This window comes from Rhinopithecus bieti, unplaced genomic scaffold (assembly GCF_001698545.2).
Source record: "Rhinopithecus bieti isolate Rb0 unplaced genomic scaffold, ASM169854v2 scaffold_22439, whole genome shotgun sequence".
Lineage (NCBI taxonomy): Eukaryota > Metazoa > Chordata > Mammalia > Primates > Cercopithecidae > Rhinopithecus > Rhinopithecus bieti.
In genome coordinates this window covers 681,221-693,102 of record NW_016810838.1, presented here as the reverse complement: position 1 = coordinate 693,102, position 11,882 = coordinate 681,221, and positions in this window count along the sequence as shown.

Below are 11,882 nucleotides of genomic sequence, written 5' to 3'. Positions count from 1 at the left end.
GGATCTTCTCAAATTACAATCGCGCATGCGCCGTGGGTTTGTACTTTTCCCGGGCGCGGGATCGCACCTGCGCCCTGGGCTGCATATCTTCCTGGGCGGGAAAATGTTTGCGCGCGCGCGGGAAAGGTTGGCGCGCGCGGGAAAGGTTGGCGCGCGGGAACAGTTTTGGCGCGCGCGGGAGAAACTTAGGCGCGCGCGGGAGAAACTTAGGCGGCGCGGGAAAAGCTTTGGGCGCGCGCGGGAAGGGTTTATAAATAAAGAACCCGGGAATGCGCCCTCTTGTCTCCGCTTTGCGGAGATCAAGCAACAGAGGTCGGCTAATTCCGGGCCTCATGGCTCCGGACAAAGCTGTTTCCCTGATCGGCCCCAGTGCGAGTACTTGGATGTTTCATTTGAAGGTACTGTGTTTACTCATCCCTTTAATTTATCTCCAGGATAGCCACACACTGTAGTTTCTTCTAGTCAGCTATCTTGGCCCCTCTGACATGATTTCATTCTTTTTTATGGCAACATAGTATTCAATGTGTGTATGTATCGTATTTTATTTATCTAGTAAACCACTGATGGGCATCTAGGTTGATACCATGTCTTTGCTATTGTAAACAGTGCTGTGATTAACATATGGGCACATGTGCCTTTTTGGTAGAATGGTTTATTTTCCTATGAGTATATACGCTGTAATGATATTGATGGGAAGAATGGTAGTTCTATTTTTAGGTCTCTGAAAAATCTCCAACCTGCTTTCCACAGTGACTGAACTAATTTACATTCCCATCAACAGTGTAAAAGCATTCCCTTTTCTCCATAGCCTCATCAATATGTTATATTTTGACTTTTTAATATTCATTCAGACTGATGTAGAATGGAATCTCATTGTGGTTTTGACATGCGTTTCTCTGATTGCTGACACTAAGCATTTTTTCATATGTTTGTTGGTCACTTGTATGTTTTCTTTTGAGAAGTGTCTGTTCATGTCCTTTGTCCACTTTTTAATAGGGTTATTTGGTTTTTTTGAATTAAGTTTTTTATAGATTTTGAACATTAGACCTTTGTCTGATACATAGTTTGTGAATATTTTCTGCCATCCTTTAAGATGTCTCTTTACTGCTGTTAATTTCTTTGTTGTGAAGCATTGTTAAGAACTCTTTAATGAGGCCTTGTTTGTCAATTTTATTTTGTTGCAATTGTTTTGAGAACTTGACCACAAATTATTTGCCAAGGCTAATATCCAGAAGGGTATTTCCTAGTTTTTTTTTTTTTCCCTAGGATGTTTATAGTTTTCAGGTCTTACATTTAAATCTTTAATCCATCATGAGTTAATTTTGTATATAGTGAAAGGTAAGGTCCAGCTTCATACTTCTGCATATAGCTAGCTATCTGCACCATTTATTGAAGATGGAGTCCTTTCCCTAGTGTTTATTTTGTCAACTTTGTCAAAGATCAGATAGCTGTAGCTGTGCCACTTTATTTCTGGGATCTCTATTATTTTCAATTGATCTATGTATCTCTTTTGTACTAGTATCATGCAGTTTTGGTTACTGTAGCCTTGTAACATAATTTGAAGTTGGATAATGTGATGCCTCCGGCTTTGTTTCTTGTGCTTAAGATTGTATTAGCTATTTGGACTCTTTTATAATGCCATAAGAATTTTAGAACAATTTTCCTAATTCTGTGAAAAGTGACCTTGATAGCTTGGTAGAAATAATGTTGAATCTGTAGATTGCTTTGGGCAGAATGGCCATTTAAACAATATTGATTCTTCCAATTTATGAGCATGGAATGTTTTACATTTGTTTGTGTCATCTATGATTTTTTTCTCTTTTCTTTTTTTCTATAAGTTCTGGNTTTTGAGAACTTGACCACAAATTATTTGCCAAGGCTAATATCCAGAAGGGTATTTCCTAGTTTTTTTTTTTTTTCCCTAGGATGTTTATAGTTTTCAGGTCTTACATTTAAATCTTTAATCCATCATGAGTTAATTTTTGTATATAGTGAAAGGTAAGGTCCAGCTTCATACTTCTGCATATAGCTAGCTATCTGCACCATTTATTGAAGATGGAGTCCTTTCCCTAGTGTTTATTTTTGTCAACTTTGTCAAAGATCAGATAGCTGTAGCTGTGCCACTTTATTTCTGGGATCTCTATTATTTTCAATTGATCTATGTATCTCTTTTTGTACTAGTATCATGCAGTTTTGGTTACTGTAGCCTTGTAACATAATTTGAAGTTGGATAATGTGATGCCTCCGGCTTTGTTTCTTGTGCTTAAGATTGTATTAGCTATTTGGACTCTTTTATAATGCCATAAGAATTTTAGAACAATTTTTCCTAATTCTGTGAAAAGTGACCTTGATAGCTTGGTAGAAATAATGTTGAATCTGTAGATTGCTTTGGGCAGAATGGCCATTTAAACAATATTGATTCTTCCAATTTATGAGCATGGAATGTTTTTACATTTGTTTGTGTCATCTATGATTTTTTTCTCTTTTTCTTTTTTTCTATAAGTTCTGGGATACATGTGCAGAATGTGCAGGTTTGTTACATAGGTATACACGTGCCATGGTGGTTTGCTGCACCCATCAACCTGTCATCTACATTAGGTATTCCTCCTAATGCTATCCCTCCCCTATTCCCCCATCCCCCACAGGCCCTGGTGTGTGATGTTCCCCTCCCTGTGTCCATGTGTTCTCATTGTTCAACTCCCACTTATGAGTGAGAACGTGTGGTGTTTGGTTTTCTGTTCCTGTGTTAGTTTGCTAAGAATGATGGTTTCCTGCTTCATCCATGTCCCTGCAAAGGACATGAACTTCTCCTTTTTTATGGCTGCAAAATATTCTATCGTGTATATGTACCACATTTTCTTTATCCAGTCTATCATTGATGAGCATTTGGGTGGGTTCCAAGTCTTTGCTATTGTGAATAGTGCTGCAATAAACATATTTGTGCATATGTCTTTATAGTAGAATGATATATAATCCTTTGGGCATATACCCAGTAATGGGATTGCTGGGTCAAATGGTATTTCTGGATCTAGATCCTTGAGGAATCACCATGCTGTCTTCCACAATGGTTGAACTAATTTGCATTTTCACCAACAGTGTAAAAGCCTTCCTATTTCTCCACATCCTCTCCAGAATCTGTTGTTTCCTGACTTTAATGACTGCCATTCTAACTGGCGTGAGATGGTATCTCATTGTGATTTTGATTTGCATTTCTCTAATGATCAGTGATGATAAGTTTTTTTCATGTTTGTTGGTTGCATAAATGTCTTTTGAGAAGTGTCTTTTCATATCATTTGCCCACTTTTTGATGGGGTTGTTTGTTTTTCTTGTAAATTTAAGTTCCTTGTACATTCTGGATACTAACCCTTTGTCAGATGGATAGATTGCAAAAATTTTCTCCCATTCTTTAGGTTGCCTGTTCACTCTGATGATAGTTTCTTTTGCTGTGCAGAAGCTCTTTAGTTTAATGAGATCCCATTTGTCAATTTTGGCTTTTGTTGCCGTTGCTTTTGATGTTTTCATCATGAAGTCTTTGCCCATGCCTATGTCCTGAATGTTATTGCCTATGTTTTCTTCTAGGGTTTTTATGGTTTTAGGTCTTACCTTAGGGTCTTTAATCCATCTTGAGTTAATATTTGTATAAGGTGTAAGGAAGGAGTCCAGTTTCAGTTTTCTGCATATGGCTAGCCAGTTTTCCCAACACCATTTATTAAATAGGGAATCCTTTCCCCATTGCTTGTTTGTGTCAGGTTTGTCAAGGATCAGATGGTTGTAGATGTGTGGTGTTACTTCTGAGGCCTCTGTTCTGTTCCATTGGTCTATATCTCTGTTTTGGTACCAGGATCATGCTGTTATGGTTACTGTAACCTTGTAGTATAGTTTGAAGTCAGCATGATGCCTCCAGCTATGTTCTTTCTGCTTAGGATCGTCTTGGCTATATGGGCTCTTTTTTGACTCCAGATGAAATTTAAAGTAGTTTTTTCTAATTCTGTGGAGAAAGTCAATGGAAGCTTGATAAGGATAGCACTGAATCTTTAAATTACTTTGGGCAGTATGGCCATTTTCACAATATTTATTCTTCCTATCCATGAGCATGGAATACTTTTCCATTTGTACTCTCTTATATCCCTGAACAGTGGTTTGTAGTTCTCCTTGAAGAGGTCCTTCACATCCCTTGTAAGTTGTATTCCTAGGTATTTTATTCTCTTTGTAGCAATTGTAAATGGGAGTTTGCTCATGATTTGGCTCTCTTTTGCCTATTATTGCTGTACAGGAATGCTTGTGATTTTGCACATTGATTTTGTATTCTGAGACTTTGCTGAAGTTGCTTATCAGCTTAAGAAGATTTTGGGCTGAGACGATGGGGTTTTCTAAATATACAATCATGTCATCTGCAAACAGAGACAATTCAACTTCTTCTCTTCCTATCTGAATACCTTTATTTCTTTCTTTTGCCTGATTGCCCTGGCCAGAGCTTCCAATACTATGCTGAATAGGAGTGGTGAGAGAGGGCATTCTTGTCTTGTGCCGGTTTTCAAAGAGAGTGCTTTCAGCTTTTGTGCATTCAGTGTGATATTGGCTGTGGATTTGTCATAAATAGCTCTTATTATTTTGGGATACATTCCATCAATATCTAGTTTATTGAGAGTTTTTAGCATGAAGGGCTGTTGAATTTTATTGAAGGCCTTTTCTGCATCTATTGAGATAATTATGTGGTTTTTGTCATTGGTTCTGTTTATGTGTTGGATTATGTTCATTGATTTGCATATGTTGAACCAGCGTTGCATCTCAGTGATGAAGCTGACTTGACCGTGGTGGATAAACTTTTTGAGGTGCTGCTGGATTCAGTTTGCCAGAATTATATTGAGGATATTCGCATTGATGATTTCTTCTAGCAGTGTTTTGTAGTTCTTGCAGAGTTCGACCTTGGTTAGATGTATTCCTAGGATTTCTTTCTTTTTTTCTTTTTCTTTTTTTTTTGGTGGAGGGGTGGCTATTGTAAATGGGATTGTGTTCTTGATTTTGCTCTCAACTTAAATGTTGGTGTATAGAAATGCTACTGACTTTTGTACATTGATTTTGTACTCTGTAACTTGACTGAAGTCATTTATCAGATCTGGGAAACCTTTGGGACAGCCTTTAGGGTTTCCAGCGATTCCTCTTTTTCTATCTGGATGCCTTTTATTTTTCTTGCCTGATTGCTCTAATTAGGACTTTTAGTACTATCTTGTATAGGAGTGTTGAGAAGGCCTCGTCTTTTTTCAGTTCTCAAGGGAAATGCTTCCAACTTTTGACCATTCAGTATGATGATGGCTGTGGTATCTTAATGATCTATTTTCAAACTTTGCTTGACAGATATAAAAACTGATAAACAGGTATTTTAAAAGATGAGTTACTCTCATATAGCTGGTTAATATTAGAGTTGACATAAGCAATAAAATCTTCTGTGAAAATATATTTGCATTATATTGTTAGTAAAGATGCTTTTATTAAGGAGTATATTTACACATACAAGTGTGTGTGTGTGTGTGTGTGTATATATGTTTACTCCTGAGCAGTAACTGTGGTTGATTTCTATTTTCTTCTTTCTGATTGTCTATATTTTCCTCCATATGCTTAGAACACTGTTGGTTGGTTTGAATAAAAAGGGAAATTTGGTGGCATATGACTGGGAAGTCTAGGGAAAGTGTTCAGGAACAGTCAGCAGCAGGCTCAAAGTAGGATGCTTTTCTTCATTAGGTTTCTTGACTGTATTTCTCTGAGTGTCGGCTTCATTCTCCCTCACAGATGGTGGTTTTCTTTCATGTGGCCAGAAAACATGGCCAATGACACTAGTTGTCATTTTTACTTCATAGCCCCAGGAGAAAGAATTTCTCCAGTATGAATCTAGTTGGCTCCTTTGAATCACATGACCCGTGTAGATGCATAACTTTGTTCAGGAGAGAGGGACCCTCACAGACGCAACCACATACAACTCTATGTTAGACACCCCTGGGAATATTTTATGGAGTGGAGGAAGAATTAGGCCACAGAAGAAAGGAAACCAAACCACATTTCTACCATGACATTGATTATTTTTGCAGAAGAATAGAATATAGTTATTTTAGGAAGAAAATAGTCTTCTGACTTTCTTGGTCTCTTCTCACCAACTCATACAGCCTCTCACTTTACTATTCTCATTACTTTCAACTCCCACAACACTTTCTTACATTCTTTTCTACTCTCACTACTTTCTTACTCCTGCCTCTGTTGTTGGGATTTTCCTCTCTGGTTGAAATGGCTTCCTCCTTTCTGAACATGGACCTAAGTACAGAGCTGGGTTCTAGTCCAACCTCTGCCATTAGCTGTAAGATTATCTCTGGGTTTCTGTTTTAACTGTAACATTATCTCTGGGTTTCTGTTCTCTTTGTTGTATAAATACATAAGATGAGACAGGACTGAAATGACTAATACACAAGCCTGAGTAAGGAGAGTCCACATAAGGTATCTCCCATTTTTCCAAATAGAAAGTAAACAGGCACACAAAACAGATTCACTCAATACAATATGTTAACTTTTAAGCATCCAAAAAGATAAAAAAAATTCATTTTTTATTTAGTTATACAGACATATTAAAATAGTGTATTTCAGAAAGAATTAGTAATATAGCATTTTCTACTCTCATATTTCATAATGTTTTAAACACATAAATATTCTGCATTAACATCCTCCCTGGTAAAGCTGCTTTTGAATCATCTAACAGTTTTCCAGAGAATGTCATTTTCATTTCCATCTAAGGTTTTTTGAACAATAGTCCTTTGGAATCTATATATGATGCAGATGCCTTTACTGGCATTTATTATCCCTAGTCACAAATATCCTGAAAAGACATTACTATGCTTGATTTTTATTCATTTTGGGAGTGTGTGTTTGTGATAGCCACAACATAACTCACTGTGTTTGTTTTTCAAATGATCTTTTAAAGTCTTCTCTATGATGGTATCTGGCACTCACTGCGGTGAGGTCATATCTTAGGAATAACTACTACATCTTTATTAGATTTCTTGTTTTATTGTACTCCACAACCTAATTCATCATATGACCTATATAAACATCCAAATGAACATTGACTGTGGGCATTTCAGGCTAAGGGGTCTAACTCAAAAGATACTTTGTTGTTCCAAATAAAGTTGTACAGATTGCACTCATTTCTTTAAAAAGGTTTTGTAAGGATATGGATAAATGTGATTCCCTCTTTCCTGAGGGATAATTTTTTGGGAAAACCTTCACCTTAATATTTGTGATGGCTAGAGAGGCAAGAGGAACAGCTGATTAAAGCCAACTTTTTAAACTACACACAGTAGAGGAGAGACAGGGATGTGATGATGGGGTGTGTCGGGGGGTTGGTAATTACGGCAGAGAATTAGCCATGGGTATCCTGCCTGAGGCTCTAGTACAAAAGCGGACATGGTTTATTTTGAGACAGAAGAAGCCTAAGAGGGACCACTGGCATCTGGAAAAGATAGTTCTGGGCATGAATTAAAGGAAAAGGAAGGCAGGGTATGTTTTAGAAGGATATCTCTGCAGAGAGTGAAAGCAAAATGATAAACAAATTACCTATTGCACCTCAGTTAGCTTCAGTACTAACATGTTACAAGTCCTTTCTCTAGGACACCTTGCTATTCATAAAATGTCATATTTCAAATCTGAAATGATCTAAAACTGTTATAACTATCACAGGGAAAAACTCAGTGGCAGATGAATAGTGAATATAAGTAATACGTTGAATAATCAATTTTATTTTCTGAGAGGCTATATAAAATTGCTCATTGGGTACAGGTGGGGTGAGATATAATCATCCTCAAATGCCTGCTATGTCTGAAAGTTAAGACTGTTAAAGCTCATGTCGTATTTAACATAAAATAAGAGAGTGATGAGCTATACTTTTCTTGGTTTATTTCCACAAGAAGAGAAAATAGTTCTGTGACTCCTCTATCAGAAAACAATATTACTAATATGTAAAACTCAACTAATGTTTTGATAAGTGTTTTCAGGGACCAAAATGAGTAATATATCTGATAATAATATTTATCGATTAAGCACTTTCATGAATATTATTTCATTTGATCATACAAACCTGTGAAGTAGGCAGGTATTACCATAATTCTTATTTTTTCAGGTGAACACAGAACAGAGGTATGGAGTGGTTAAGTGCTTAAATCTACCTCAGTGAAGAGCTCAAAGGATGCTTGACTTCTCTAGTGATACTCCCTCTCAAGCTGAGGGTTCTAATACCATTACATGACATGGCATCCAAATAAGAACCACGTCATTTTTCCTACCTTTTTTGCTTAGCAGAGTCAAGGTAGTCTAGCTGCTAGGAAAAATTTGTATTCTGCTTTGTGAGAAAATGGTGAGATTGTAAAACTCTGTGAGATTCAGAAACAAGTGGATTGTTTTGCAGGCAAGAGGGTTATTATCTAGCAGTATAAATGCTGTATCAAAAAGTCAGTGCATTTAAAAGTCAATGCATTATTGTTGCTGCTGTTGGTTTAGTAAGATATAAATGTGGAACAAATTTTAAACAGTACAAAAGTTTATAGTTAAAAATATACTTTTGTTTTACGTGCTCCTGACCCTTTATCTTTCAGTTCCAGTGCCAGAGGGTAATTCTCAGAACACTTTCTTGTGAATGCTTCTGAAAAACTCTCTATATATCCATGCACATTGTTTATTCCTCCTGCCTATATGTATTTTTTTACAAATTTTTCTTTTTAGAGGATATGTAGTCTTAAGTAGATCTGACATAATTATTGATGAACTTTTATTCCGTAACAATGCTGAATCAAATGTTTTATAAGTCTATGTGAATAAGTGGACATACGTCTTGCAGAAAAAAATCTAGCAGTATAAATTCTCTAACAAAAAGTCAATGCCAGCCAGTGTAGTGGCTCACGCCTGTAATCCTACCACTTTGGGAGGTCAAGGTGGGTAAATCACTTGCAGTCAGGAGTTCGAGACCAGCCTGGCCAACATGGTGAAACACTGTCTCTATTAAAACTACAAAAATTAGACAGGTGTGATGGTGGGTGCCTGTAATCCCAGCTACTAGGAAGGCTGAGGCAGGAGAATCACTTGAACCCAGGAGATGGAGCTTCTTTGAGCTGAGATTACACCACTGCACTCCAGCCTGGGCAATGGAGTGAGACTCTGTCTCAAAAAAAAAAATAATAATAATAATAATTACTTATTTTAGGCAATGTTCTTCTTTGTATGCCTGGCTTATTTCACTGAATACAATGACTCCAGTTCCTTCCATGTTGCAGCAAATGACAGAATTTCATTCTTTTTTATGGCTGAATAGTACTCCATTGTATATATGTGCCCCATTTTCTTTATCAATTCATTCGTTGATGGACACGTAGGCTGCTTCTAAACCTTGGCTATGATGAATAGTGCTGCAATAAGCATGACAGTGCAGATTATCTCTTCAATATAGTAATTTGCTTTCTTTTGGGTGTATACCTAGCAATGGGGTTGTTAGATCATATGGTGGCTCCATTTTTAGTTTTTTGGGGGGAGAACCTCCAAGCTGTTCTCCATAGTGGTTGTACTAATTTGCATTCCCACCAATCTCCACATTCTCACCAGCATTTGTTCTTGTCTGTCTTTTGAATAAAAGCCATTTAAACTGGGGTAGGATATCTCATTGTAGTTTCGATTTGTATTTCTCTGATGATCAGTGATGTTAAACACCTTTACGGATACTTGTTTGCCATTTGTATGTCTTCTTTTAAGAAATGTCTTTTCAGATCTTTTGCCCACTTTTTCATCAGATATTAGATTTTTTTCCTATAGAGTTGTTTGAGCTCTTTATGTATTCTGGTTATTAAACCCTTGTCAGACGGATAGTTTGCAAATATTTTCTTCCATTCTGTAAGCTGTGTCTTCACTATGTTGATTCACTTTGCCATGCATAAGTTTTTAAATTGATGTGATCCCATTTGTCCATTTTTAGTTTGGTTGCCTGTGATTATGGGGTGTTACTCAGGAAATCTTTACCAAGTGCAATGTCCTGGAGAGTTTCCCCAAAGTTTTCTTGTAGTAGTTTCATAATTTGAGGTCTCAGATTGAAGTCTTTATTTCATTTTGATTTGATTTTTGTATTTGGTGAGAGATAGGAGTCTAGTTTCATCCTTCCACATAGGGATATCTAGTTTTTCCAGCACTATTTATTGAAGAGACTGTTCTTTTCCCAATGTATGTTATTGTCATTGCTGTTGAAAATGCATTCATTGTAGATGTATGGAATTGTTTCTGGGTTCTTTATTCTATGTCATTGGTTATATGCCTTTTTTCATGCCAGTATCATGATGTTTTGGTTATAAAAGTTTTGTAGTGTAATCTGAAGTTAGGTAATGTGATTTCTCCAGGTTTGTTCCTTTTACTTAGGATAGCTTTGGCTATGCTGGATCATTTTTCATATAAATTTTAGGATTCTTAAAATACTTTTGTCGATAATGTCATTGGTATTTTGGTAATGATTCCATTAAATCTGTATATTGCTTTGGGTTGTATGGACATTTGAAAAGATTGATTCTACCAATCCATGAACATGGAATATCTTTCCATTTTTTGTGTCCTTTTCAGTTTCTTTCATCAATGTTCTATAGTTTTCATCGTAGAGGTCTTTCACCTCTATGGTTAAGATAATTCCCAGGTATTTAATTTTATTCATGGCTATTGTAAATGGAATTACTTTCCTGATTTCTTTTTTCAGATTGTTCACTGTTGGCATATAAAAATGCTACTATTTTTATATGTTGATTTGTATCCTGAAACTTTGCTGAATTTATTTATTAGTTCAAAAAGTTTTATGGTGGAGTCTTTAGGTTTTTTCCTAAATGTAAGATCATATCATCTGTAGACAACAATAAGTTGACTTTTTCCTTTCCAATTTGAATGCCCTGTATTTGTTTCTCGTGTCTGATTGCTCTAGCTAGGATATCAGTATTATGTTGAATAGTGGTGAAAGTGGGCATCCTTGTTGTGTTTCTAGATCTTAGATGAAAGGCTTTCAATTTTTCTTCATGTGGTAGTATACTAGCTGTGCATCTGTCGTACATGTCTCTTATTCTGTGGAAGTATGTTCCTCCTATCCCCAATTTTTTTAGGGTATTTATCATGAAAGGATGTTAAATTTTATCAACTGCTTTTTTTTTTTTTTTAGCATCAATAGAAATGATCATATAGTTTTTTTTCCTTCATTCTGTTGGTATGATTTATCACAGTAATTGATTTGCATATGTTGGACCATTTATTGCATTCCAGGGATAATTCCCAATTGGCTGTGATGAATGATCTTAATGTGTTGTTGAATTTGATCCACGAGTATTTTGTTGAGGATTTTTGGCTTCAATGATTATCAGAGCTATTAGTCTATATTTCCCTTTTTGATGTGTCTTTGTCTGATTTTGGTATCAGGATAATACCTCATAAAAAGAGTATGAATGTATGAAAGTATTCCACCCCTCCTCTATTTTTTTGGAATAGTTTGGGATTGGCATTAATTCTTTAAATGTTTGACAGAATTCAGCAATGAAGCCATCAGGTCCCCTTCCGGAAGACTTATTATTATTGCTTCAGTCTTTTACTTACTATTGGTTTGTTTCAGTTTTAGATTTCTTCATAGTTTAATCTTGACAGGTAGTATAGGTAGTATGTGTCTAGGAGTTTATCCATTTCTTCTGGATTTTCCAATGTATTGGCTTATACTTCCTCATAGTAGCCTCTGATGATCATTTTAATTTCTGCAGTATCACTCGATCACTTATAATGCCTTCTTTTTCATCTCTGATTTTACTTATTTGGGTCCTCTTTTTTTTTTTTTTTTTTTTTTTTTT